At 38.7% G+C, this 25695-nt stretch overlaps 1 protein-coding gene across 4 annotated transcripts in view; it reads left to right on the top strand.

The window, feature by feature from the left end:
- Positions 1–25695, top strand: part of LOC122806304 (patatin-like phospholipase domain-containing protein 2) — a 517255-nt gene that overhangs the window by 441898 nt on the left and 49662 nt on the right. For 2 of the 4 annotated variants that reach the window (XM_044076616.1, XM_044076612.1), the window contains 2 exons: positions 4375–4407; positions 19155–19642. The gene's annotated coding sequence lies outside the window, so the exon portion shown is untranslated. Of the gene's footprint in view, positions 1–4374; positions 4408–19154; positions 19643–21629; positions 22890–25695 lie in introns of those variants that run through there. The other 2 variants (XM_044076615.1, XM_044076614.1) reach the window with 2 other exon arrangements.

Here is a 25695-nt window from a genome sequence, read left to right as displayed (position 1 = left end):
AGGTTTATAAAGTGCAGTATTTTATTGGTGATTTGTGATCATCTGGTATTAGAAGCTGAGTTTGAAACGATGAGGGTCAGTCCGTATTCAATCCTAGGAATGAGTACATTGATGATTATGGAATGTCTGTCTTCTGGAGTGAGGAGCTTGGATATTGCAAGGGCTGCTTTAAGTTGTCCTAATATTTTGTTGACTTGGGTTTCTATGAGAAAGCGAGAGAAGGATCTAATGTGATTCCTAAGTATCTTTGAGGGGTGGGTGTAGGCAAAATGTTAAAAGAGGGATCAGTGATAACAGGGATAGGAGCACATTTAATCTTTTGAGCTGTGTCACATGGCATGACAGTAGGTCTTTCGGTGTTCATGAGCAAAGGCAGTGAGTGCAGTATCCTGCTTGTACAGTATCAACATTAATTATTTTTATGGATCCAGACCTAAACCACTATCAAACAATGGCATTTCAAGTGTAGAATTATGAATATTCAAATCCTGAAGGTTTGAAATTGTCAAATAGTTTTAATATGAAGTCCCACACTTCCAACGCAATATGACTCAGAGGTAGTAATGTTTGCTCAGAGGCTGAAGAAGGCATCACTGATGTGCATACATATCAATTGTCCAGTTTTTCACAGGATGTCCATATTCTTCACTCATATTTTTGCTCCGTTCCTTATAAAATCTGTGGCTTTCTTTCAAATTGTTGAAGAATGAAGTCATGAAATAATGACATACATTTGAGTTTCAGACTTAATATCCTTCATAAAATGCATGTTAATGCAAACTCTTTTATTCTAGTCACTTTCTTAGTTTCTAAGAGAAATATTTAAAATCTGTCCTTCTGCTTCAATGTTGAGAGGTGTGATTGTTAATGTATGTGTGTGTGTGTGTGTGTGGGGGGGGGCTCCCCCAGATAATGAATATGAAAATGATTTTTAGTCTCAAGACATGGGGATTTCAAATTTTGAGTTTTAAATATTCCTGTTATATCCTTTGATAAGCAAAGAGATAAATTGGAGTTGTGCATAAAATATGGTCCATAGTAAAATATTTTGATATGTTCCGGATGGGAAGAGGATTCATCCCAGTCTGGATATGTCAATTTACTCCATCCAGGAGCTGGTGTATGAGAGTAGCATTTTCTGTTTTTTATATCTCACACATATTTTATGCTAGATTTCTATTCACACCCTTAGTCAGTCACTTGTTTTGACAAACAAAGTCCTTGTAACAGTGCATTCATAACAAATTTGCCTGTGATATAGGTCTTTAGTTTAAGGTTAGTTTACAGTGATCATTTAATTTCCCTTCATAGGTTTTAATTTAATAAATTAATTTATTTTCTTTCCTGTATAAAGCCATTTCCATTTAAGCTTGTTTTTACTTTTGTAATTTTTAAATAATTATCAGTGTCTCATTTTTTTTGATTCCTTTGCACCTTGGTCAAGCATGTTACTCCACACTTGTGCAAAACATAAAGATAAAATAGGATGGAGGGGGGTCATGATTCATGAATTCATGCTGCATAACTCTACTGGTGTTACACCAGGTGCTGTACAGACTACTTATAGGTATATCTGGTGAGATGGGAGGTACACCTATTGTTGGTGAAGAGGCTGATTGTACCTCTCAATTCTCCTTGATTTTAGAGAACATCCCTGATTTACCTCATATTTTTTGCTCTGTCCCTTGTAAAATATTTGATTTTCTAGCAAATCACTGAGGATTACATTCGATAAAGTCATTAAAATGTCATTGTTCTTATTGTTCTGAAAATGCATGTTGATGAAAACCCAGGTTGTTCTATTAACTTCTTAAGTTAATTGGAGTAACATTTATAAATCACCCTTGATTTTGTTCCTTTGTCTCCCCATAATTTTTGACTTTGTCCAGATTTCGTGAGGAAAGAAATTCAGAGGTATGACTACTCCATTTAATCTTGGAATACGGCCCATTTGCCATGTCTATCCCACCACCACCACCACCCCAACATTTATCTGTAGTACAATGAGACTCCATGATACTAAATTAGAGATGAGTCATTAAGTGTAACTACCCTCGGCCTTTATGCTATCTTGATCGTAACTGTGGATGTTTCCATACTACCTCCACAAACAGAGATTTAAAAACTCAACTACCCCACAAACATGCTCCTTAAATTCACATAAAGGAATTACTTTCTTTTCCTCCACTATCTGTTTAGTTTAATTACTCTTCCTTATCCTTCATTATACAATCACAGGCCATTGTTATTCAAAAATGAGCACGCTGATTGGACAGCTCAACCAACATGCCCATTGTAAATTGAGCATATGCCAACAGAAAAAAGTCTGGCCACTAAAGGACCATTGAGCAGTCAGAAGTTTCTATTGGAATATGCTAAGGAGGGACAGCGCAAAACTGAAGAAAAATCAGGTATGCTCTCAAAAATAAAAACCAGAAATGTACCTCTTTTCTTTTTTTTTTGTGCTGTCCCTCCCATAAATCTTGGCAGACTCTTGTACCTCTCAACTGTTGAAATCTTTGCAGACTGTCCAGATTTTTACCTCATACTTTTACTGTTTTCCACATAAAACAGCAACCGCAATTCTCTTTTCTCTGTTTCTGTTCTTCAACAACAACTATGAAACAACAAAACAGCAACAGCTATTCTCTTTTCTCCATTGCTTGCCTTCAACAGCACTGATGTATTGTGCAAGCATGGGAGTATAACTTCCATATGCATGCACAGTATATCAAAAAGTACAGAAGAACAGGAAACAACACAGAGGAACACTATGCCGCTCTTAACCAAAGACATTACTTAAGATAGGTAAGCAGTTTCTTTCTTAAATAATGTCATTGTAAAATAGCAATAACACACTCATGGGTGTGGGTATATTAGGATTTACCCACACCTGGCTTGGTTTAATCACTTGGGCTTTTGCCCTTATGATCAAACAATACCAACCATGGGTAAATCCTGATATACCTACACCCATTTGTGGATTATTGCTTAAATATTTTTCTAGTTTATCACTCCATTTTTTTATCTTCCTTTTCACCTTGTGTGACTTCTCCATGTATTGAAAGTGGAAACATGTTCCCTGTAGCAGAGCAATGTTAATGTTTATTCAGTGCACCCAAGATAAACAATGTCTTTAGTGTACTGTGAATTGTAATGCATTGTTATAAATTGTTATACAGAGCATCTATTATTTATTTTATTTATGTATCATTTATTTGCAGTTTGTTTGCCAGGATGGTCCACTGGGCCGAGAGGAGCCCATTTTCAATGGAGTTCTGTGGAGAAAAGCTCCATAAAGACAATGTACATAATAAACAAATGAATAGTAATACAGAAGTACAGGTAAAAAACATGGTATTTGAGGGTACAAGTTAATAAAAATACAAAAACAGAAATCATAAAAACCTTAAGTAATATTTACAGATATGTTAGTTTCTACAAATGCAAAAACAGAAATTAAAACCATAAGTAGATATTTACAAATATATTTGTTCCTACTGAAAATATATAACAGTAGATGCAGGAATACATAGGTTGCATGTGGGTGATTTACTAGGGAAGTGAGCTAATGCAGAGATGAGCAGAGAGGGAAAAGTTAGGAGAAGATAATGAAGGAGGAGGTAGGGAGGTAGATAGAGTGGGGTGGGAAAGGAGAGAGGGAGGGAGGGTGAGACAAGGTGAGTTACTAAGGGAATTTATGTAGGATGGGAGCAGGAACATTCCCAATGGGATGTTAGGTGTGAGTGAAGCAAGGTTTTAAAGGAAGAGAGGCTGACAGTGGTACGGATAAAAGGTGGCAGAGGTATTGTGAATTGACACCTTATTTTAATGTACAGATTTCCCCTGACCCTTCTTTGAAAAAGGTCTATCAACCCATTTGGATTGTTCTGCTCAACAAATATGTATATATGTATGTGTATACACACACACACACACACACACACATATATATATATATATATATATATATATATATATATATATATATATATAAAATGTCTCTGTATTGTATCGGTATATCCACATCATGCACGTAACTGATACTATGAATCTGTTCATAGCAGAATTAGTTACTAAAGTTGAATATGGAAGAGGAGGTATAGAGGGAAAAAGTTGTCAAAACATAGAATTGATTCCTTTCAACATACACAATAATGTGTAGCAGCTACAAGTCAGGAGAGTAATGCTGGGATATAGAAACTCAAGAGACATTTTAAGTAGTCTGTAATAAATCCTGTGCATTTGCACAGAGGACAATGCACTTCCTTTTGCAACGAAGAGTAAGTCTATGTTAACAGTGCACAAGTATGAAAAGCATTTAATCTAGTTAATACATGAAACAAGTACATAATACTATATTTTTATTTACAGGGTCTAACCAACAAATATTGAGAGAAGGGTTTGGTAAGTGAGATACTTTACTGTCTTACTTATTCTGGGAGAGAATCGTTTCATAGACATAAGTGTTCTTTTCTTATCTTACAAATCAATAAGCTTTTGTTTTTACAAGGTCATTCTCCAACAATCTTCTGTTGTTTATTTGTTATTGGTCTGCATACAACGGTTATACCCTATTATTTGTTTCATAGTAAGAAATATGTTACTTTCTAGGCTATGTAACTCCCATCTATTGGCAACATTTTTACATACTACAATGAATAGCTGAACCAGTGTTGACAACTGATTATTTTTACACTTCAGAGCAGCATTAAAATTTGCAGACTAACAATACAAGAGTCATGGCTAAAGAATATTCTGAATTTATTGCTTGGTGCATGCACAAAACCAGTAGACAATTTTCCTTTCTGCAAGTTGCAGATGCATTGAGTAGATGTTCTTATCAAGAGGTAGATGCTCAATTCTTGTTGCACCCAGCCAGGAGGGCCATGAGTATCCCCAAACCCAACCAGAGACTCTCCAAAGGGACAACTACACAGCAGGAGAGAGAGATCTAACCTTGAATGAGAATTCTGATTATATAACTGATTTTCTGTGTAGAGTGACAACTAACTATATTTACCTGATATTTCCCAATCTTACACACAAGTTGTCTGGCTTATACCTCAGCAATATGGTGACACTTCCCTCTCCAAGAGACAGATTCTGTTCTCGGGGTCTGGTCTATCATAATGAAACCTCCTACTCCTGCTTGCCACTTGATTGGTGTTGCATCTGACCTCTGCCCTTCACCTTGCAGATGATAAGCTCACTTGGAAGTTATACACAACATGTTTGGACTGAGCTTGGTTTAGCTATATGGATCTGCCAGCCCCCAGACACATACTAGGGATCAATATTTCCAGAACTGGCCCCATGGCATGGTCCCAGTATTTCTGTTTTAGCCAAGATGTTCTTATTCTTGGAAATAACCATCACGGTTACTTTGTTGATCAGTTTTTTCTGGTCCCTTCTTTTAAGTCAGTTTGCCAATGGTGACCTTACTAGCATCACAGAACTTTAGCCATTACACCTCTGTTGATCATAATTGCTAACAAATGCCTTCACCACAATTATGTATGCATTTATTTATTTTGTTTGGGAAACTCCGACTGGACAAGACACATTATAGGTTCATAGGTTCATACTAGGCTATCTGCCCTAGGGCATTTATAAGCCTAGCCAGAGTGTGTTTGGCTTTCGCCACCCATTTTAAATGAATTTTGCTATGCCCTTTTTTGAGGTTAGTATACTGTGCCTTTGTCTAACAGTGACACAGAAGTGATACCCGGGGTAAACCTACGATTTGCCATCCACTCATCAAGATTCCTCTTGAAGAGAGTCAATGAGGGACTCTGCCTAACCTGGACTGGGATTTTATTCCAGAGTGAAGGGAGCCTCTGGGTTATGAATCTGTCCCTCCAGCATGTCCTATTTATTTCAGTGCTGAGGTTCAAGTCTCTCGAGCGCGTAGCTTGATGGGATTTGGATTTTCTGAGGTGCAGCATGTCCATTAATTCCGGGTTGGACATGGCTTTATACGTCAGGCACAGATCGCCTCTGAGCAGGCGGTATGCCACTGAGTAGAGCTAGAGTTTCTTTAACCGGGCAGCATATGGCATCTGTTTGAGCCCTTTGATCCTCTTGGTGAGGTACTTTTGGGGTCTTTCGGGTTGCTGCAGGTGTCTGGTAAGGTACATCCCAAAAGGGGCATTGTACTCAATTATGGGCCTGATGAGGGATGAGTAAAGAGGCACGATGACCTCCCCTGATCTAGATGTGAATCCCTTCATGATTAGGTGGGCTATATAAAATGTTTTTCTAACCACTTTGGCCATGTGGTTTTCAAATGAGAGATTGCTATCAACTTGGGTCCCCAGGTCCCTAATTACTTCTTCCGTACTTAATGGATTACCACCTATGTGGTAATTTGTGGGCACTTTGTTTTTGCCAAAGGGGATGACTATACACTTTTTGGCGTTTAGCTTGAGGCCATGGCTCTGGCACCAGTTGTCTGTTTCTATGAGGCCCTTTTGTAGGATTCTTGTGTCGGCTGGAGAGTCGATTATGGCGCCTAGTTTGCAGTCATCTGCGAACTTGGTCAGCCACAGTCCTTCCGTGTTGGCCTGTGCCTCCGAGAAATATATACTGAACAAGAGAGGTCCCAGGACTGAGCCTTGTGGGACACCACTTGTAACTGGTTGGAGTCTGACATTGCTCCAGCAATTCTAACCATGTGGGTTCTGTCCTTGAGCCAGTTTGCAACCGATCTAGTGACATAGGGGTTTATATTTAAGCTGGTGAGCTTATCTATAATGCCCGAGTGGGGTATTGTATTGAAGGCTTTTGCGAGGTCCAGGTAGGCTGTGTGGACCACCTTCTCCTCGTCAATGGCCTTGGTGACTGTTTCAAAGAAATCAACCAGGTTTAAGAGGCAGGATCTGCCCTTAACAAAGCCGAAATGGGTAGGATCCAGTGTCTGTAGGTCCCCAATATCTTTATTTATGAGGTCCATGATGATCCTTTCCATAGCTTTGCAGACCAAGCTAGTCAGGCTTATGGGGCGATAGTTTCCAGGATCTGTTGAGGCACCACCTTTGTGGAGAGGAACCACTGTTGCTGTATGCCACTCTTTGGGTACATATCCTGTAGTAAGGCTGAGACTGAACAGTAGTTTTATGTTTGGGTTTAGCTCTTCTTTGAGTTCATGTAGGACACAGCCCGGGACACCGTCTTATCCCATTGATGCTGTGTTTTTTGCTTTGGAGAGGGTGGCTCTTACCAGAGCATCTGAGATGTCAGGGGGGGCAGCACTCTGCTGGGATAGATATTTGCTCTTTTGGTGGGGAAGGGGGGGGGAGTTTGCGCTGAACCTGTCAGCTAGGATGTTGGCAATGTCTGTGGGTTCGGTGTACTTTTTGTCATTTTGGGCTAACTCTGAACATATCTGGGAATTCCCACCCAGTTTCCTAACATAACTAAAGAAAGCCTTGGGATTATACTTAGTGTCCTGTGCAATTTTTCTCTCGAAGCTGCTTTAGACGATTTTATGAGTGCCCGTAGTTTTTTGCTAATACTGATCAGAGATGCCTTCCCTTTTTGGGATTTTGCTCTATCATGTAGTACCTTCCTCCTCCTTCTATTGTATAGTTTGTTTATGGATGGGGCCCACCAGACAGGACGCCTGCCTTTGGAGGATTGGGTCTTGGTTTTATTTGGGATTGCATGATCCATGCATTCCTGAAGGTGTTCATAGAATGCGTTTATAAAGGATTCTGTGGTCTGGGCTATATTTTCCACAGGCCCGGGGGCTTTGAAGGATTCCACCTCGGTTTTGAGGAGTGTGAAATTTGCTTTAGAGAAGTTTTTCACTGTGGTTTTCTGGGCAGGGGGTGGGGTCGGAATGTGAATATCCAGTGAGATTAGTTTATGGTCTGATCTTACCAGTGAGGGATACACTTCTGGTCTGGAGCACAGAGCCCCCATGTTGGTGATGATCAGGTCCAGTATGTTTTCCCCTCTTGTGGGAGTGGTAACAAGTTGTTCCATAGCATTTGAGTTTATAAATTCTAGGAACCTTTGGGCTAGGGTGTTGGAGCTGGAGTAATGCTCCCAGTCTATGTTTGGGTAGTTGAAGTCGCACAATATAATGGTGTTTGGAGAGACCTTCATATTTTACAGTGTTCTCAGGAAGGCCTTGTGGGGTTCCTGGGTTTGGGAGGGTGGTCTGTAGCAGGCTATAAACTGGAAGGCAGTTTTACCCACTGTTAGTTGCGCATGGATAGTCTCTGATGCTTCTTGCTGTGCCACCAACCTGGAGGTGTGGGTATCTTTGATGAATATTGATACTCCCCCTCCTTTTGTGGTTTGGTCCAAGTTTTGAGGCCAAAAAGCATGGTATGAGGTATAACCTGGTAGTGCTGGGGTGCTCTCGGGAGCCTTGAACCAGGTTTGTGTTACTGCACAGATATCAATGTTCTCCATGCTAAGGAGGGTTTTGAGTGCATGCATCTTGAGGTTTAGACTTCTGGCATTGAGTAGCATTACTCTTAGTTTCTTATCCCTTGTGATACCTATGGAGGTGGGTTTGTCTTTTGAGCCTTGTCTAAAAAAAGGCACTATGGGGGTGGCAAGAGCCTTTGCCAATATCAGAAAGCCCAGGGGTGACAGGTGCAAGCCGTCCCTAGCGAAGCATTGTGGCTTGTCAAGCATGTCATCCCAGGCTGACAGGCATTGGATCCCCTTTGAATGACACCAATACCTAAGCCAATTGTTGAAATTGATCATCTTGTCATCATATTGTGGCATCATTCTTGGTGAGGGTAAGATGCTACTCAAGGTCAGGGTCATACCGGCCTGGGCTACATGCTCAGAGAGCTCCTCTATGTCTCTTTTCATATAGTCCAGGGAGGTACATCTCAGGTCATTCACACCAGCATGGACAACGACTGAGTCATATTTGTACTTGCCTTGGAGTGACCTGAGTGCTTGTGTTATGTGGTGGATCCTAGCGCCCAACAGGCAGCTCACCATGACCTTCTCCTTGTTCAGCCTGGTGAGCGGGACGTCAGTGTGCCTGACGATAGAGTCACCTATTACAAGTGTATCAGGTGAGTTGTTTAACCTTAAGAGCTGTGACTGTTCGGCACACTGGCTTTGTGAGCTATGTATTGCACTTGTTTTGTTTTGGGGTAGCGGTTGCTTGGGTGTCTGCTTTGGAGGTCTCTGCTGCTTAGGCAGATTTTTATTTAGAGCCTCCGAGTATGTTTTTGTGTGTTTATGTGTTTGGTTTGCTGTCGTGGTAGGTCTATGTGAGACTGGAATTGTAGTGAGTGTGGTTTCCTTCTCCTCCTGACTGGTTACGCCAGGCATTTGTTAGCCATTATTGTAGTCTCTGGAAGATAAGCTTCACATAAGCAGACAACTGAACACAGAATACTGCAAAATATATTAAATAAACATTGCACAGAAGAAAATCACACAGATACTGCATTAGTTCTGGAAAAAGGTAATACGCATACAGGTATAACTAAAGGCAGAATTTCAGCTACCAAAAACATTTCTCACCTATGCTATTTATCAAAAATATATAGAGTTAGGAAAGAAAATGTGAAGTGATTACTAAATAAAATTAACTTATTCTATGGAGCTAAATTTAACACTGAGAAAAAAAGAAACAGAAAAAGAAAGAAAAAGAAAAAAAGACAATACTGTTAAGCCACAGACCAGGAATTTATGTAAAATCTATTACAAATATTACAGTGTCAGCCAAATTAAAGAAAGAAGTTCTTTGTGTTGTGAAATGAGGTTTCAATGTGTTTTTTTACAGTATGAGGAAGGACGAGGTAGTTTTTCCCATCGTTTACATGCTGCAGTGCTGAAAGTAGCTTCACATTTGTAATTACTGAAGAGAGAGCAGTACATATTTAGTGAATACAAGGCAAAAGAGGTAAGCTCTAAGGTAGTTTTCTCATGTTATACCATATGCAGTTCATTCTTTCCGGATAGGCATAAGAAACTTGCTTCCCACAAACTGCTACACAGTCATGTTTCCTCACAAAGCCTTGTTATGACCTGTGAAGCTTTTGTAGATTTAAGTTGGGAAAACTTGCCTAACCAGTCATTTTAGCATTCTGTCTGAAGGCTACAGGGTAAAACACAATGAGCAAGTTGTTGTTGTTCTTTCGGCTTTTCCCGGTTAGGGGTCGCCACAGTGGAACTCCAGTCCGCTAATGCTTGGCAGTAGATTTTTACGGTGCTGAGGTGCCAGCCCGATGCCCAACCTTCAACAAAGGCATGCCCACGCATGTCTTTCGAATGCCACTCGACCGTGGGGAGGGCATGCAGACTCCACACAGAAGGCACTCCAGTCGAGAATCAAACGGGAGAACCTCTTGCTGTGAGGCGACAATGCTACCGCTGTACCACCGTGGCTCATATTTTGTATAGGCTGTGTGTGGTGCTTATATATTTTGTGTATTTTGTATATGGGTGCATTGCTGACATACTATTGTAGAATTTTGTTGTATTGCTATGTCATTTTGCAACTTTTTCTCATTAGGTAGACTCTGAAAATGAATTCCGTCCAGTACGGTTTACCTAAATGAATTAATGAATGAGTAAAAGTTAAAAAAACATATGTGAAGTGAATGCAGTTCACAGTGGGTTAGAACAGCCCTGATGTAGTCTTGTATCTATCATAGTTTAATGCTAAAGGTAATGATCTGTGATCAGGTGACATTCTACATACCTGGGTTTTAGGTTCTACAACCTCTGCATGTGGCATTACCCTGCAAATGGTGGTACAGTGGCATCATGGTTAGTGGAGCTGCTTTTTTATATTTGGTTCTATAGTTTAGTTCTCAGTTGGAGTGCCTTCTTTATGGAGTCTGAATGCCATCCCATTGTCCATCCAGGGTTTCCCTGGGTGCTCTAGTTTCCTCCCACATTCCAAAGTTGAGCCATAGGTGACGTGACATTCCTCTGCATTTGCCTGTAAGTGTGCTTCCTGTATGTGTGAGAGGGATCATGTTTATGCATCCTGCCATGGGTTGGCTCCCCAATCAGGGTACATTTCTATGCCCTGTGCCCGCTGATTAAAGGGATAGGAGCTGGCTTCCCCATAACCATACACTGGATTAAGTGGGCAATTGAATAATAAATGAAAAAAATTGACAAAATTACTTACAAAGCAAAAAAAAAAAACTAAATTTCACTTCAACTTATATCTCAGGAGTTATCTTTTTGAAACAGTGCATACAATAAAAGGAAAATAAAGAGACACTATAACTTAAGGCAAGGAGTTATAACTTCTGTAATGTTTTCAGGGAGTTTTCTATAGCTGGAACATAGGAGAACAAGCTGCCAACATAAGCAGAGTTGAAATGACCTTTCTCCAGATGCCTTCTTATGTTTACATGCTATTGGAATGGAAACAGACTTGGGTATATCTTTGTAAACTTTATAAATTATTGATGGTTGACATGCATTTAGTTAAATGGCAAGGCAAGCAAAAACTAAGGTTTGAAAAACAACGATGACAAGTATTTGTCTTGGACGTAGTAGACTTTCCCTTCCTGCGTGTAGGCTTTCTAACACAATTTAAACAAAATGACTGTGATTTAATAGAGCAAAAAGCAAAACAGCAAAACAGGAAATTCCTGTCATATTATAATGAATTCCGTGAAACGTGTAGTGCAACAATCCTGTTACTCCAGTGTGAGACACAATCATAGGAGTATAATTCAAAACTGCTATAAATACAAGTAGGTTGAACTATAATTACCTGCAGTAAGTATAAACACACCTATAATATATGCATTCTAAGCACTTTCTGTGATGTGCCATAGGGATTTTCTTTACCTGTTTGATGAAATCTGTTCTGGCCTTTCAGACAGTATTATATGTAATTCAGTGGTATGGGCCTATTACTTGTTCTTTAACCAGTTCACTCATAAAATGCTCACCCACAGGTACAACTTCAGAAATTTCACAGTACATGCAAACAGAAAAAGCAACTTATTTGCAATGAATAGTGCAGAGGGAACTGCTTTGAGTTTGATCCCGTTTCATTAATGGGATCTACAAACTGTATACCCACCTCCACTGCACAGTTAGTTCAAACTGAGGGAAAGCTGGAAATTCATTAATGCTCAGCATGAATTTATTGAAATGTTAGACACCCTAGATATGATGGGTGAAGTATAGTATTTTCAACATATTGTAAGGAAGCCTGTAGACAACATTCCATCTCCTTCAGATATTAGGATAGCATGACTTCAGAAAGCTGTATTCTTAGTCTGCCCTCTGAAATGCAACATTTCAGTTAGGGAATGCTGAGTCCTTTAATGTTGTAATTACCAGTCTTCACAAAGAATACACATTTTTTGAGGTGGGGGAGCACTCTGAGAAAGCATAGGGAGTGGTCCTTTATTTCTACCCTGAGGTTCTTAGTGATTCTATAGACATTAGAAAACAAGTTTGACTAACTGTCTCAATGAATTAATTATTCACAATCTGATATAATAGCAGAGCGTGCCATTGTACATAGTGCTGGACAGATAGCAAGCTATAATATGAAGCTATTTTTATATGTGTGTGCTTCCTGCCCACAGTCTACCATGTAATTCCCCTGGACTGTCAGGATTCTCACCTTCCAGCCTTTTCACTGTCCAGTCAAGGGCAAGAATTTACGGTCTCCTTCTGACAAGTTGTGGGCACCAACCTTTCTGGACTGTCAATATGCTATTTTTAGCAGTTAAGGTTTCTAGACCTCTCCTTCTAATGGCAAGGAAGCCTGCCCTACCATTACTGATGGAGGTTCAGGTAAAGAACAGGCTTTCATTTTTACAGGTTATCAGCCACGCTATGCACAAAAGCACGCAGAGTATTGCATGCACACCCACATATATGGTATACAAATACCCCCCTCTTTACTCGTTAGTGCTGCTGCAGTTTTAAAGTGCTCCACTAGGTGTCAGAACAGCAGCACAGAAGCAATGACAACTAGGATAGGAAACTAGGTCATTTCTCCATTATTCACCAGCTGACTGCACTGCTAGTTCCATCTCACTTCTGAATACATGCCACTATAAGCAGACCTTACATATGTGCTATACGGGTAGCTCTTTAGCTAATAGTTGTAATACCATGTTGTTGGTTTCATTGCTTTACCTCAGCATAAGTAGCTTGTATGTATAAGACCTAATGTCTATATATATATATATATATATATATATATATATATATATATGTATATGTGTGTGTATATATACACACACATACACACCACTACAAAGGCCAGCAAAATATTAAATTTTATTAAAACATGAATAAAATACTCTCTAGCACCACAGCCTATGGCCTTTCAAGAGTTTAAAAACACATACTAAACTTCTCCCTTAAATACTAAAATCAATAAAAGCCAAATAATTCAAACAATTAAATGATTATAAACAATTAAAACTTTACCCAATCAATATATTGAACTAATAAAATTATAACATTTTCCCATTGCATTCTACATTTCAGTCAGTAGTTGTCAATGTTCCATATTTCAGAATAAATAGGGTTTCCTTATAAAGCAATCTATTCTTCAGATCCAAAGTGTTCTTTCTCTAAAACAGTACCCTTATGTTAGGAGCTTGACTGTGTGACTACATTAAAAGACAAGTTTGATTTTGAGACTAAAAAAAAGCCATTATTTCATTTTCATGTATATAGGCACATATGGACATAGACATAACTCTAAGTGTGTGTGTGTGTGTGTGTGTGTGTGTGTGTGTGTGTGTGTGTGTTTATATCTGTGTGTATGTGCACGCGCGTGTGTTGTGTTTGCACATGTGCATGCATGGGTGCTCCCATTTGCGCTGTCAGACATACACAAATGTGTGAATAATATAGCAATAACCCACGCCTGGTTGTGGGTAATGCTGGATTTACCCACGGTTGGTGTGGTTTGGTCACGAGGCCGAAGCCCGAGTGGCCAAACAAAGACAACCGTGGGTAAATACAGCATTATCCACACCCAGAAGTGGGTTATTGCTATTATACAGTGACATTATTTAAGAAGAAAAAAAATTACTTTTCTTAAATTATGGCATTGTATAATGCCTCCTTGTTGCCCTTCCGCAGCTGTCTGGTATTCTACGGCAGTTCTGATGTACTGCACATGCGTATGATTACGCAGTACATCAAAGCTGTGGGTGGAAGCAACGGAGAAAGCAAGATCTCTGTTGCTTTTTACAAACTGTCTTGCTATGTTAAAGTAGTTTAACATAGCTAGGCAGCTTTAAAAAAAGCAATGGAGAATCTCTGTTGCTTTTTACAAAGTGTCTCGCTATGTTAAAGGAGTTTAACATAGCGAGACAGCTTTAAAAAAAAGCAACGGGGAAAGGAAGATCTCCGTTACTTTTTTTAAAGCTGTCTCGCTATGTTAAACTCCTTTAACATAGCGAGACAGTGTGTAAAAAGCAATGCGGATCTTGTGTTCTCCGTTGCTGTAAAAAAAGACATACTAATGGAAAAAGTCCTGGCGACCGGACTTTTTTCCATTAGTTTATGTCTGATTTACAACATGCATGCTGACCAATCAGCGTGCACGTTTTGGAAATATTAATGGGGGGGGTTTGTTTATAATGGGACTTACACAATTTCAGTATTCTAGCAATTTTTCTTTTCCTTGAGATACAGTGATGTAAGAGCTGGTGTATATAAATAGTGAGGATGTTATCTCACTTATGAGGGTTGATCACAAAGCACTTACAATTTCATATAGTTGTTGAGATGAATGAAGATAATCCACCTGTCACTTCTGGCAGGCATGAAAGAGGTTGGGTTGGAAACATCACAGTTAAATGTGTGTATGGCTAGGCATCCTTTGGTCCTTGGGATCACTTCCCTAACATTGTTCTTATGTTCCTAAAGGCACCATTAGTGGGCAGACTGCTGTGCTGGTCTGCCACCCTGATAAACCTACAGAAGGAGCAAAGCAGTAAACCAGAATAGAAGACTAACAGTATAACCAAGGGAGGACCTCTAGATGATCTGTCTGAATGATGAAGGAATGCAGTAAATGGAATGCATTAAAGAGTGGCATAAAATCTGAAGTGGTCAAGCAGAAGAATCTAGAACTACATCTATGGCCAAGTTGGAGCACGAGGGTGGGGTGGGGTGGGTTCTATTCTGCTTTATCTTTTTGTGACAGGAAGGATGTGAGTAATGGTATAAAGCTGTATAAATGTAGAGTGTGTGCACACAACTGTGTGTGAGGGGACGGGGGTCAGCTTCAAGAAATTATGAAATCAGGTAGTCTACCTTTCTTCCATGACAGAGAAGCCAAATTGCTACTGCGTTCCCTGTAAAGATAGGTAACTGACTGAAGCACATAGCTTTCAATGTCTCTGATTAAGAATTCTGGATAAAGTCAAAATAATGGAAAGCAATGGCCCAGAATCAGTACAGATTCCTAAATATTACTCCAGTTCACTTAGTTAAGAGGATAAGAGGTTTCTGAATAAGAATTGTGAAATTCTAATGTCTTGTATTACTAACTGTAATCCTTATTAATTTACCAGAAAATCAAACATTTTATGAAGAACAGGGTGAAAATATTAGGCAAAATTTGGATTGGTGTGCAAAATCAGGGACGTTTGGGAGTTGTGATACCATATCTACTGAGATCTTTCTCTTTCTGTCTTGTAAGTTGCAGCTGACTCCTAGAGAAAGATACTCTGCAGACAGCCACCCCTATCTGTGGAGCTTACAAGGCAAAGGGAGAAAATGGAAGTAGGTTGCCAGGTCTATATCTTTCATATCACACATGAATTCCTGTAGACAATTTAGAGTCTGCAGTTCACCTACTGCAATCTTTGGAATGTGGTAAAAGCCAGCAGGGTCTGATCCAATACTAGACGAACTGGGCGACTGGCCAAGGCCCTGTGCTGGCAGAGGGCCTGGCCATGCAACAATCACTTTTTAAGTCCATGTTGTATTTTTTTAATTATTAGAAGTCTGTATTTTTTATTACATATTCATTTTTTACAAAAAGTCAAGTTGGGGTGGGTAGAAAAGAGACATGAATGAAGTGGACACATGCAGAGCACCTTCAGAAGAATTTTGAAGTAAGACAGAATTGGGATTTTTTTGCAGCAGCAGGTATACCAAACATTTTTGTCAAAGAGTGTGTGTGTGGTCGCTCGCACACGCACGCATGTGTGTGTGTGTGTGTGTGTGTGTGTGTGTGTGTGTGTGTGTGTGTGTGTGTGTGTGTGTGTGTGAAATGCCTTAGTTAGATGGTGTTTAATTAAGTGACTTGCTCAGACCTTGAACCTTAGTTGTGGGAAGTAAAGTCTTAATTCTTGACTGCCAGGCCTTCTTTAACTTCTTTCTTTTTTTGTCTCTGTGTTGGTGGTAATTCACTGAGGATTACAGTCTGTCAATGGCAGCCTAAGAGTTTCATAGTTATGTGGTCATAAAATATACTTTGATACAACACCTGTTGTTTTGGTAACTTTTAAAAGGATTTAGAGATATCTGTCTTCAGTAAAACATCACTGATTTTGTGGCATATTTATGCCCTGCACTGTCCTTGAGCAAGTCACTTGCTTTGGGGCAACTGGAAATTTTGGGCTAGGCTCCTCAGTTGTCCCCTGGACTGCAAGCATAGTAACTACCCATGAACCAGAGCAGTTATAGTGTAAATGAAGAAAATTGATTGTAGTAAACAGGAGCATCATCATATGAGCCACGTTATTTGGATGTGATCCTTGGTTTCCTTATTTTGTTGAATGCTGACAGTGTATTAATTATTTATCTGTGAATACATTTTGACAGTATTAAACCTATTAGATTAATGTTAATATTTTAACTATGAATACATTTTATTTAGCTTGTTTTTTGCAGGCACATCTGTGAAATGCAGTGTGTTTGGCCTACAACAGTCTGTCAAGCACTTAGTACAGATGAGTAAGTGTATGACCTGTTAAAGAGCTGCTTACTGTAGTGCATGGTTTGATTCCCTCAGCCTTCATTTTTCTTCTCTGTGATGCTGTTAGTTTACTTCACTAGACTCTACTCCTGGGCTGCTTCTGAAAAGGGACATTTCTGTCCAGTGGTCTGTCCCAGGCTGTTTGCAAATGTGTTACACATTTGTCTTTTGAATTCTGGCACTCTTCAAATAGACACTAATTAGTATTTCACTATACTCTATTTGGGAGAAAATGGAAGTAGTTTGCCAGGTGTTTTTCTCCATATTACTCATGAATTCCTATAGACAATTGAGAGTCCCCAGTCCACCTACTGCATGTCTTTGGAATGTAGTAGAAACCAGCAGGGCCTGATACAGCTCTAGATGACCTAGGCAGCTGGCATAAATATGTCTTGTAGTTTAATGGGTTGTCAGATATATTTTCACTAAATGTGAATTTCAAGGGAAGAAAAATGTACTGTTTCTCATACTAAGTGTGATTACAACGTGAGAGTGTTTTGTTTCATTTAGAAAATGTCTGTTATTGTTTATTCTGTAAAATTTGAAATAACATTTTTAAATGATATCCAAATCTTTGTGATAATTGTAAAAGTAAAGAAGAAAATAGTCTGTACACTGACAGGTGTGATCAGTGTTTATAGTAACTGAGGAGAGACAGCTAGTATATTGGTAAGGCTGATGGGTGCCTGATTCATTACCCTGCACAGGGCCCATTTGCTCACAATCTGACTCTGATTCTGGAGGTATGTGCTACAACAATATAGCATTATTAGCCATTCTTCAAGTAGGTTAGACCTGTACTGACTGACGTCAGATGAGATAACTATTCCTGATGACAGAGAAGATGTAGGAAGGTCAAAAATGTGATGTAGTTGTTCTACAAGCTGGTAAGCCCCCCCCCCAAAAAAAAATAGTATGTTGTAGGCAGTGATATTTCTGATCTATGTTTGATGACAACAGGTTTATCGTTTCTAGGCACGCAGTCCTGGAGACCATTAAGGTCCCTATCCCAAATTCCCTTTTGCTCTAAAGCACTGTCTGGCGGCTTGCTGAATAAAAACTGATACAGCATTTATATTGTTTTTCAATGTTTTACTTTTTGTACTAAATAAAAAAAATTAATTCATTAATTGGCCTGGATTGTGTATTATATTCTAAGCACATTGCATTTTAGTAATGCATTTTTTCACTACCGTGTTTGCAGTCTCCACCAACTGCAGAGGGGTTTACATTTTCAATGTCCTGTAGTCCACTTTATTTGTCGTTATGACCAGTCCTGTCTCACGTAGTTATCGTTGCATATTTCTGTGATACAGTCTTTTCTGTAAGTTTGGATTGGAAAGGATTTCATTATTTAGTTTAAAACTATTACTCTTGCAGTTAATAAAGAGGACTAAAGTTCTGACTGTTAATGAACTGATTCTAGTGGCCAGGGTGCAGGGTTTGAATCATTCTACCATCAATTACCTACTATGTGACAAGAGCAGATCACTTAACCAGACAATGCTTTGGAGCAACAGGGAATTTGGGCTAGGGTCCTTAATGGTCTCCAGAACTGCGTGCCTAGAAACCATGAACCTGTTGTCATTAATTGCCAGCCATTCCCTATTCCATAGCTGATTTAGTTCAGGAAATGTTATGGCAATATCACCGGCACACCAATTTTAAATGTAACAACATAGGCAATTTATTCTTCAAAGGCTGCAGGCACTGCATTTCTAGATGAAGCACTGAAATGCAAGGTTGTTTGGCAGCAGCAACCTCTGCATTAGCAATAGTTCTGTTTAATGTAGAATTATAAACATGAGGTTTCCCTCAGCAGAGATTGTGCATATTGACTTAGCATATGTTTTCAGGTGGTTGACATTTCTTATGCTCACATAAATACTCTTTTATTTAAACTGTGCTACAGATGACTGGATCTTATGGTATGATGATAGTGATCATTTTACAATTTCAAGTAATCAATAAAGTTCATGGAATTTATTTCTTCATAACAATAAGGGGTGTATAATATCATCAAAGTGGCTATGACTGCTGGTGGGGGGCTCTGTGTGGTTGAGAGTAATTTATGCTCTTATTTAGTCATTTTGAAGCAGTCTTTAATCTGGCTTTGCAGGCATGCATGCATGTATTTTAATTAAATTGGACTACTTTGACTAGTGTATTTTTGTGTGAAACAAATTTGAAATCTGTGACTTTGGTCATTATTACTTTTATTTGACAGAGACATCTGAGAAGGATGCAATCAACTGCGCTATCTTCTCTGTGAAACAACGTGAAAGCACAGAGGAAACGCAGTGCAGACTCCAAAACAAACGTTTAATGCAGTACAAACTCGCCGTATTTTTACAATAAAAATTCCATTTGTGAAATTGCAATATAAAAACTACAATGTAAAATGTTCCAACAACTGAGAACAGGTTAAGCGCTTTCACCTACGACATGTAGGCTTCTTCAGATACAATCAACAATGTAACTTTAATTGCTGGGTTTGGGTGGATGTCTGAGGATATAAATGAACATATAATCTGTCACTGGCCAAATGCATTTTCAATGAATGTGAGTGTCAATGCACTTTCAATTAATGTGAGTTTCAAGGGAAGCGAAGTTTACTGCTGCGTCTGTTTTTTAATGTGAGACTGTTTTATTTTGTTTAGCAAATGCTACCAGTGTTGGTGCTGTAACATTTGAAATAAAAGATTTTAAATCAAATGTCTGTAATCATTATAAAAGTAAAGAAGAAAACAGTCTGCACACTGGCATGTTTAAACAGTGTTCATGGTAAATGGGGAGAGACAGACAAGTAATGGGACACTAGAATAGCTGTGGGGGAGGGGGGCTTTGGTCCGTTATGTTGCCTAGGGCTCCATTTTTCCATGATCTGGGTCTGGAAACCAGAGCATCCCTGACATAAAGACTCCAAACAGAAGGCACCCCAGCCAACAACTGATCTGGCAAATCTCTTGCTGGGAGGTGGTAATGCTACCTTTTGTGCAACTATGTCCTCCATCTAGCAGTTGGTTAAAGGGAGGGGTTTTAATACAGAACTTACTACAATACCCTTGTAATATAAATGTCTGTTTCATTTTAATAGATAACAAATTCACTTTAAAATTCAAAATGCATGCTGCTCTACAACTTATCATTTTACTACACAATGATAAGAAAAAAAAAAACAAGAACAAACACTCAAATGTCTGGCTTGTAGTTATAAAATGAATGCCTTTCAATGATTTTACTTGCTGTTTAATTATTATATGATATTAGAGCATGTTAAACAAACTATTAAGAAATGTGTGCATCAACTTCGCATTAACTGGAAATGCCAGATACTCAGCCCAGATGTTAGGGACTGTTTCAACTTGTTTATGGCTGTATCTTGTGACTTTGACTTTAACTGCCATATAACTGCTTTAAGTTTGGCTAAATTCATCTGCTTGCATTGTATTTGCTGCCAGATCTTACAACAATATAATGGACATTATAATTAGTAAATGGGACCTAGCACTAATCATCTTTATTCATTCCCTCCTCAAACTGGCCTCCTACTTGCCCCTTGCTTAGACTATAACTTTGCTGTGCCAAAGCTGATGAATCTGCTGCCACTGTTACTGTCTTCAGAGCTAAGATTAATCATAACATGTTAGATCTGACTCTTATTACAGAATAGGATTCTAGACATGTGTCACTTGACCCCAGCTTTGCACTGCATACATCATGGCATGTGCCATCTGACCCCAGCTTTGCACTGTATATATCAGGACATATCATCTGACTCAAGCTTTGCATTGCATACATCATGCAATATGTATTATCTGACCCCAGAGTTGTACTAAATACACACCTTTCTGCATTAAAGGAATTTTCATAAAATTATATTTTCCATACAGATGTCTGCTATTGTTTTCAGTCAGTCTGGGAGTCTATCAGCTTTGATGGTTACCTTTGTTAATCTCACTTGCCTTTCTAGACTTTTGAGTTAGTTAGACATAAACCACTTGAAACGCTTGAAATCATAAACGCAACACTGGATTGTGTCATGGTCTTGTTTTCATATGTATAGCATTGATGTATTAAGCTTACAATTCTCATTGTATGCAGGTGTGCAAAAAGTACTGCTTGTGTTTGCTGTGACAACATTTCATAATTTATTTGTAGTTTGTTTACGTTTACTTGTACTTGGCTAATCTTCTCAGTGTCCATAGCCATTAACTCTGCCTCTGAGACTTTCTGAGGTAAAAAGGTGCTGTATCTCATTGTTTGGTTGTATTGTACTCTTTCTTGGTTTTGCCTGCTATTCCTCTAAGAAATAGGTCACCTATAAATCAGTTTGTTCAGTCAGTTAATATATGTAAAAATAAGATAAAATAAAACCCAAATGCAAAAGTACCAAGACAAATTAATATGAATAGGAAAACAACTGCTAGTCGCATACGCATTCTAGCATTTGAATCTGCTTTTGACTATCAAATGTTTCAAATTCTAAAAAAGAGCAAAGAAATAATTTTTTAATAAAGGAAATCTGCATGAATTTACATGGATAGGATATGACTTGTGCTGCCGCTCAGCCTTGAGTGTAGGCATGCTCAAACATCAGATACTTTATTGAATGTAAGCGTTATTCTTGGCTACTTATATTTAATTTTTAGATCAGTATAATGCTGTTGGTAATAAAAGCAATTTTTTTATTTTTTTCTAGGCTATTTGATCTGCCATCTCCACATTTGTTTCAGCATCAGCTGATACACCCTGCTTTGTGACCTTAGAGATTTAACTTGAAGGAATTAAACGAAGTCTGTGGATAGCTGCAAAGGGGTCGCGCTTACAGTTTTGAAACTTTTACATGCCACCTCTGCAAAACCTTATTACTGAAAATCATCCGCTGTCCTCAGATTTAATTTATTTATTTATTTTATTTTATTTTACATTTGTTGACTGGGCTAGTCTAACTGGATATATGTCCATTTTCAGTAGAGGCCCGGGGAGAAAAGCTCCACATAAGCAAAATATTAGCAACTACAGGTACAGATAAGTAAAATGCTTCTGGGTACATTAAATGTTTCTCTAGAGAATTCTGTCTGATAGTCAGCAGACACTGAATGCAGCAGGATCACATTTACTACAGTTTCTGTCACTGAGACATGATAAAGATACTGATTGTTAAACTTTGAAAGAATCCAGGACAAGGAAAAGTTCATCTTTGTCATGCTTCTGCTTGGAAAGGTCACTTACAAAAGCACTATGTTCTGACATTTGAGAATTTCCAGCTTAGTCATATAGGCAATGACACATTATCCTGTCATCCGTTAAGTGGAGGTTGTACTTGAACTGTCAGTCTATAGTTTTACAATTATTATACTTAATAATCCTTAGATAAAGCATCTGAACCACAATTCATTTATTGCTGTCTTTCTTATAATAACAAATGTTTTATATAGCAGTTATGGTTCTGTTTAAGATAAATGTTAACTTGCACTGAGACATAGGAATTGCACTTACTTTGTACCAGAGTCGCACAGGCTATGAAGTTTACAGCATAATCTTATTCTGGTCTGTTGTACTGCAAACCCTGAGCTTTCTTGTCATGTAGTTTAACAGGGAGCTAAAGGAGTGCTGACAGAAATGGTCCTCTAGTTACACTTTATAGAGTGTTTATGCCGTCCATCAAAGTTTTTGTTGTGTTTAAAAATATGGTAGCCTCAATAAATAGTATTCTTCATGTTACTGTATAATGTAACATATACTGTAAGACAAATATGGTTATTTTTATTGTTGTTCTGTTGTATCAATTCCCAAAGTACTCCTGGTACCGTTTTATTCAGCAGTGGCAGTCACAAGCCTCTAGATCAGTACTTTTCAAACTATCTGTGGTGAAGGACCAGTTTTATTTCCATTATGTCACATACTTTTGTAAAACAACTGCAATAAACAGACTACATTATTTAAAAATATGCAGTGAAGAAACCACACCACTTAGATTACTTTTTTCTTGTGTTTCTGATCTTTGTCTTAGAACACTAAGATTGCATTGAAATAAATTAATTAAGCTATTAAGCTGGGGGTCTGGAGGCAGAATGGCCACCCAAAGCCATAGGCTCTACATTCTCTGAACTGCATTTTAGAGCATTTTCCCAACCATTTGATTCAGTAATGGTCTTAACAAAAATCTTGACTAAGGAAAGAAGTACAGTCTTATTTTCTTTTAAGGAAGAAATAAGCTCTGATCAAGATTTAATTTTCAAAACTGACAAAGCATTTCCCAATAAACTAAGATGACAGATGCTTACAAAAGGTATACCTGGAAACACTGTCTGCCCGCCTTTCCCCAAAAAATAATAGACATTTCCTATGTATCCCTCTGTTAGATTGGGATTAAAGTGAAAGAACAACTGGCCATAATCATATATTTAAAATTGTTGGTGTCATACATATACAAATCATGTGTCTTCTCCTATAGCCCAAAATAATGACGGACAAAGAACCAAATCATGGACAGATTTTAAATATTGCTGTTATATATTTAGAAAGTTGGTAGAATAACACATTTTACATTTGCAAGCATTTTACGAAAGAAACAAAATCTGAAATGCGCAACATTCATTATCAGTTATTAAAATCCACAACAATTTACCAGAATATTATAAATCTTTTGAGAAACACATCAACACATGAGGCAAGATGGGGATATTTGACAGCAATGCCCCCTGCACAAACACACACACACACACACACACACACACACACACACACACACACACACACACACACACACACACACACACACACACATCAGTTACAGCCACTTGTATGACTATATGCACCTCAAATATCTGCTTGCAATTAAATAAATAAATAATGGTCAGAAAACATTCTTCAATACACTGATATCAGGAACGTACAGGACAACCCATTTTAAACTCCCTCTGCCCCTTACCCTCTCAGTTGAAGAATCAGTACTTGAAAGTTGCCATAATAACAGACCTTACATTGCATTTTCTGAAGGATATGAAGTTTGAAACCCATATGTCTGTCATTTAATGAATTCAGTACTTACCAGAAAAATATCTGAAGTCCTTAGCTGCTCTGGTAAATCCACTATCGATAATAATGAAAACAAATTATCACATGCACCAGAAACTGGTTCCTCAGCAAGCCAGTCAGTGACCATCTAGTCCCTTCTATATTTTTAAGGCTTTCTGCTACAGCAAGAAATAAAAAGCCATAAAAATCATTGTTTAAGTGCAATTATCTCTCAAAGGTCAATACATTTACCCACTCACCTCCCTTGTTCGGAGCTGAAACCCTGGCTAAGGAGTTCCATGGGTTGTCTATATTTTATTTAAGTAAAGAAATGCTGCATTTTTTTATTAAAAAATAAAATAACAGTTTGAGGACCACACTTTGACTAGAACTGATGTAGATGGCACTGGGTTTTGAAGGCTTGGTTACACCTAACAATGTAGTTCCCTCCTGGGTGGCACCATTTTATTTCCATGCAAACTGTGATGGCACATGCAAACTGTGATGTCATCAATAGAAGAGTAATGCCAGCTTTTATAGCAGAAGAGACAGGGTGATGATCTTATTACTAGTTATCTACTTTTAATTATAAAGAACTCTGAGAATTAATTCAAAGAGGGTGCACAGATGCCTGCTACAAGAGTGTGCTATTCCAGACTCTACTTGTACATGTGATCCTATAACTTACTAAAGGCAGAGGACTTGATAAGGATTGTTCCATGCAGCCAAAATATATACAATAATTATTTTTTCTATTTCATCACAATAAACTGATTTTATTTTATATCTGTAAATCATACATGTTAGGAATTTCCAGTAGAAGCAAATGTTCAGCCTCTAAAGAGCATACCATATTTCTAGTCATGGTTTGTTGATATCAGAGCTACTTGCAAGAAGTAATGGCAAACAACTGAGAGGGCACATTTTAAATAAACAGCAATGCGATTGCTAACTGTCTTTTCTGATCATGAACTCTCATGAAAGCAGCTGAAGTTACAAAACAAGGCGGCTTATCATGTTTTTACATGGCTAGTTCATTACTGTTCATCTTTATTATGGAAACTGTAGCAAATCCTAGCTACAGAAAACTCTCACACACACACACACACACACACACACACACACACACACACACACACACACACACACACACACACACACACACACACACACACACACACACACACACACACACACACATACACACACATAGTTCGGGCATCAGCATTCACACTCATTTTTAAGTGATTGTGCTTCTGGCTTAGAGAGACTGATCGGTAGGTACCTCATCTACAGCGTTGACTGCACCCCCTAACAGCTTGATGTCAGGGCAGCTACTACAGTGTTGACTGCACCCCCTAACAGCTTGATCTCAGGGCTGCTACTACAGTACTGACTGCACTCCCTAACAGCTTGATGTCAGGGCAGCTACTACAGTGCTGACTGCAACCTCTAACAGCTTGATTTTAGGGCAGCTACTACAGCGTTGACTGCACCCTCTAACAACTTGATCTCAGGGCAGCTACGACAGTGCTGATTGCACCCCCTAACAGTTTGATCTCAGGGCAGCCATTACAGTGCTGACTGCACCCACTAACAGCTTGATCTCAGGGCAGCTACTACAGTGCTGACTGCACCCCCTAACAGCTTGATCTCAGGGCAGCTACTACAGTGCTGATTGCACCCCCTAACAGCTTGATGTCAGGGCAGCTACTACAGTGCTGACTGCACCCCCTAACAGCTTG

Source organism: Protopterus annectens, chromosome 7.part0, assembly GCF_019279795.1.
Source record: "Protopterus annectens isolate FY-2018-M chromosome 7.part0, PAN1.0, whole genome shotgun sequence".
Lineage (NCBI taxonomy): Eukaryota > Metazoa > Chordata > Ceratodontiformes > Protopteridae > Protopterus > Protopterus annectens.
Note: the sequence above shows the minus strand (reverse complement) of the source record. Positions and strands in the feature narration are given on the sequence as shown.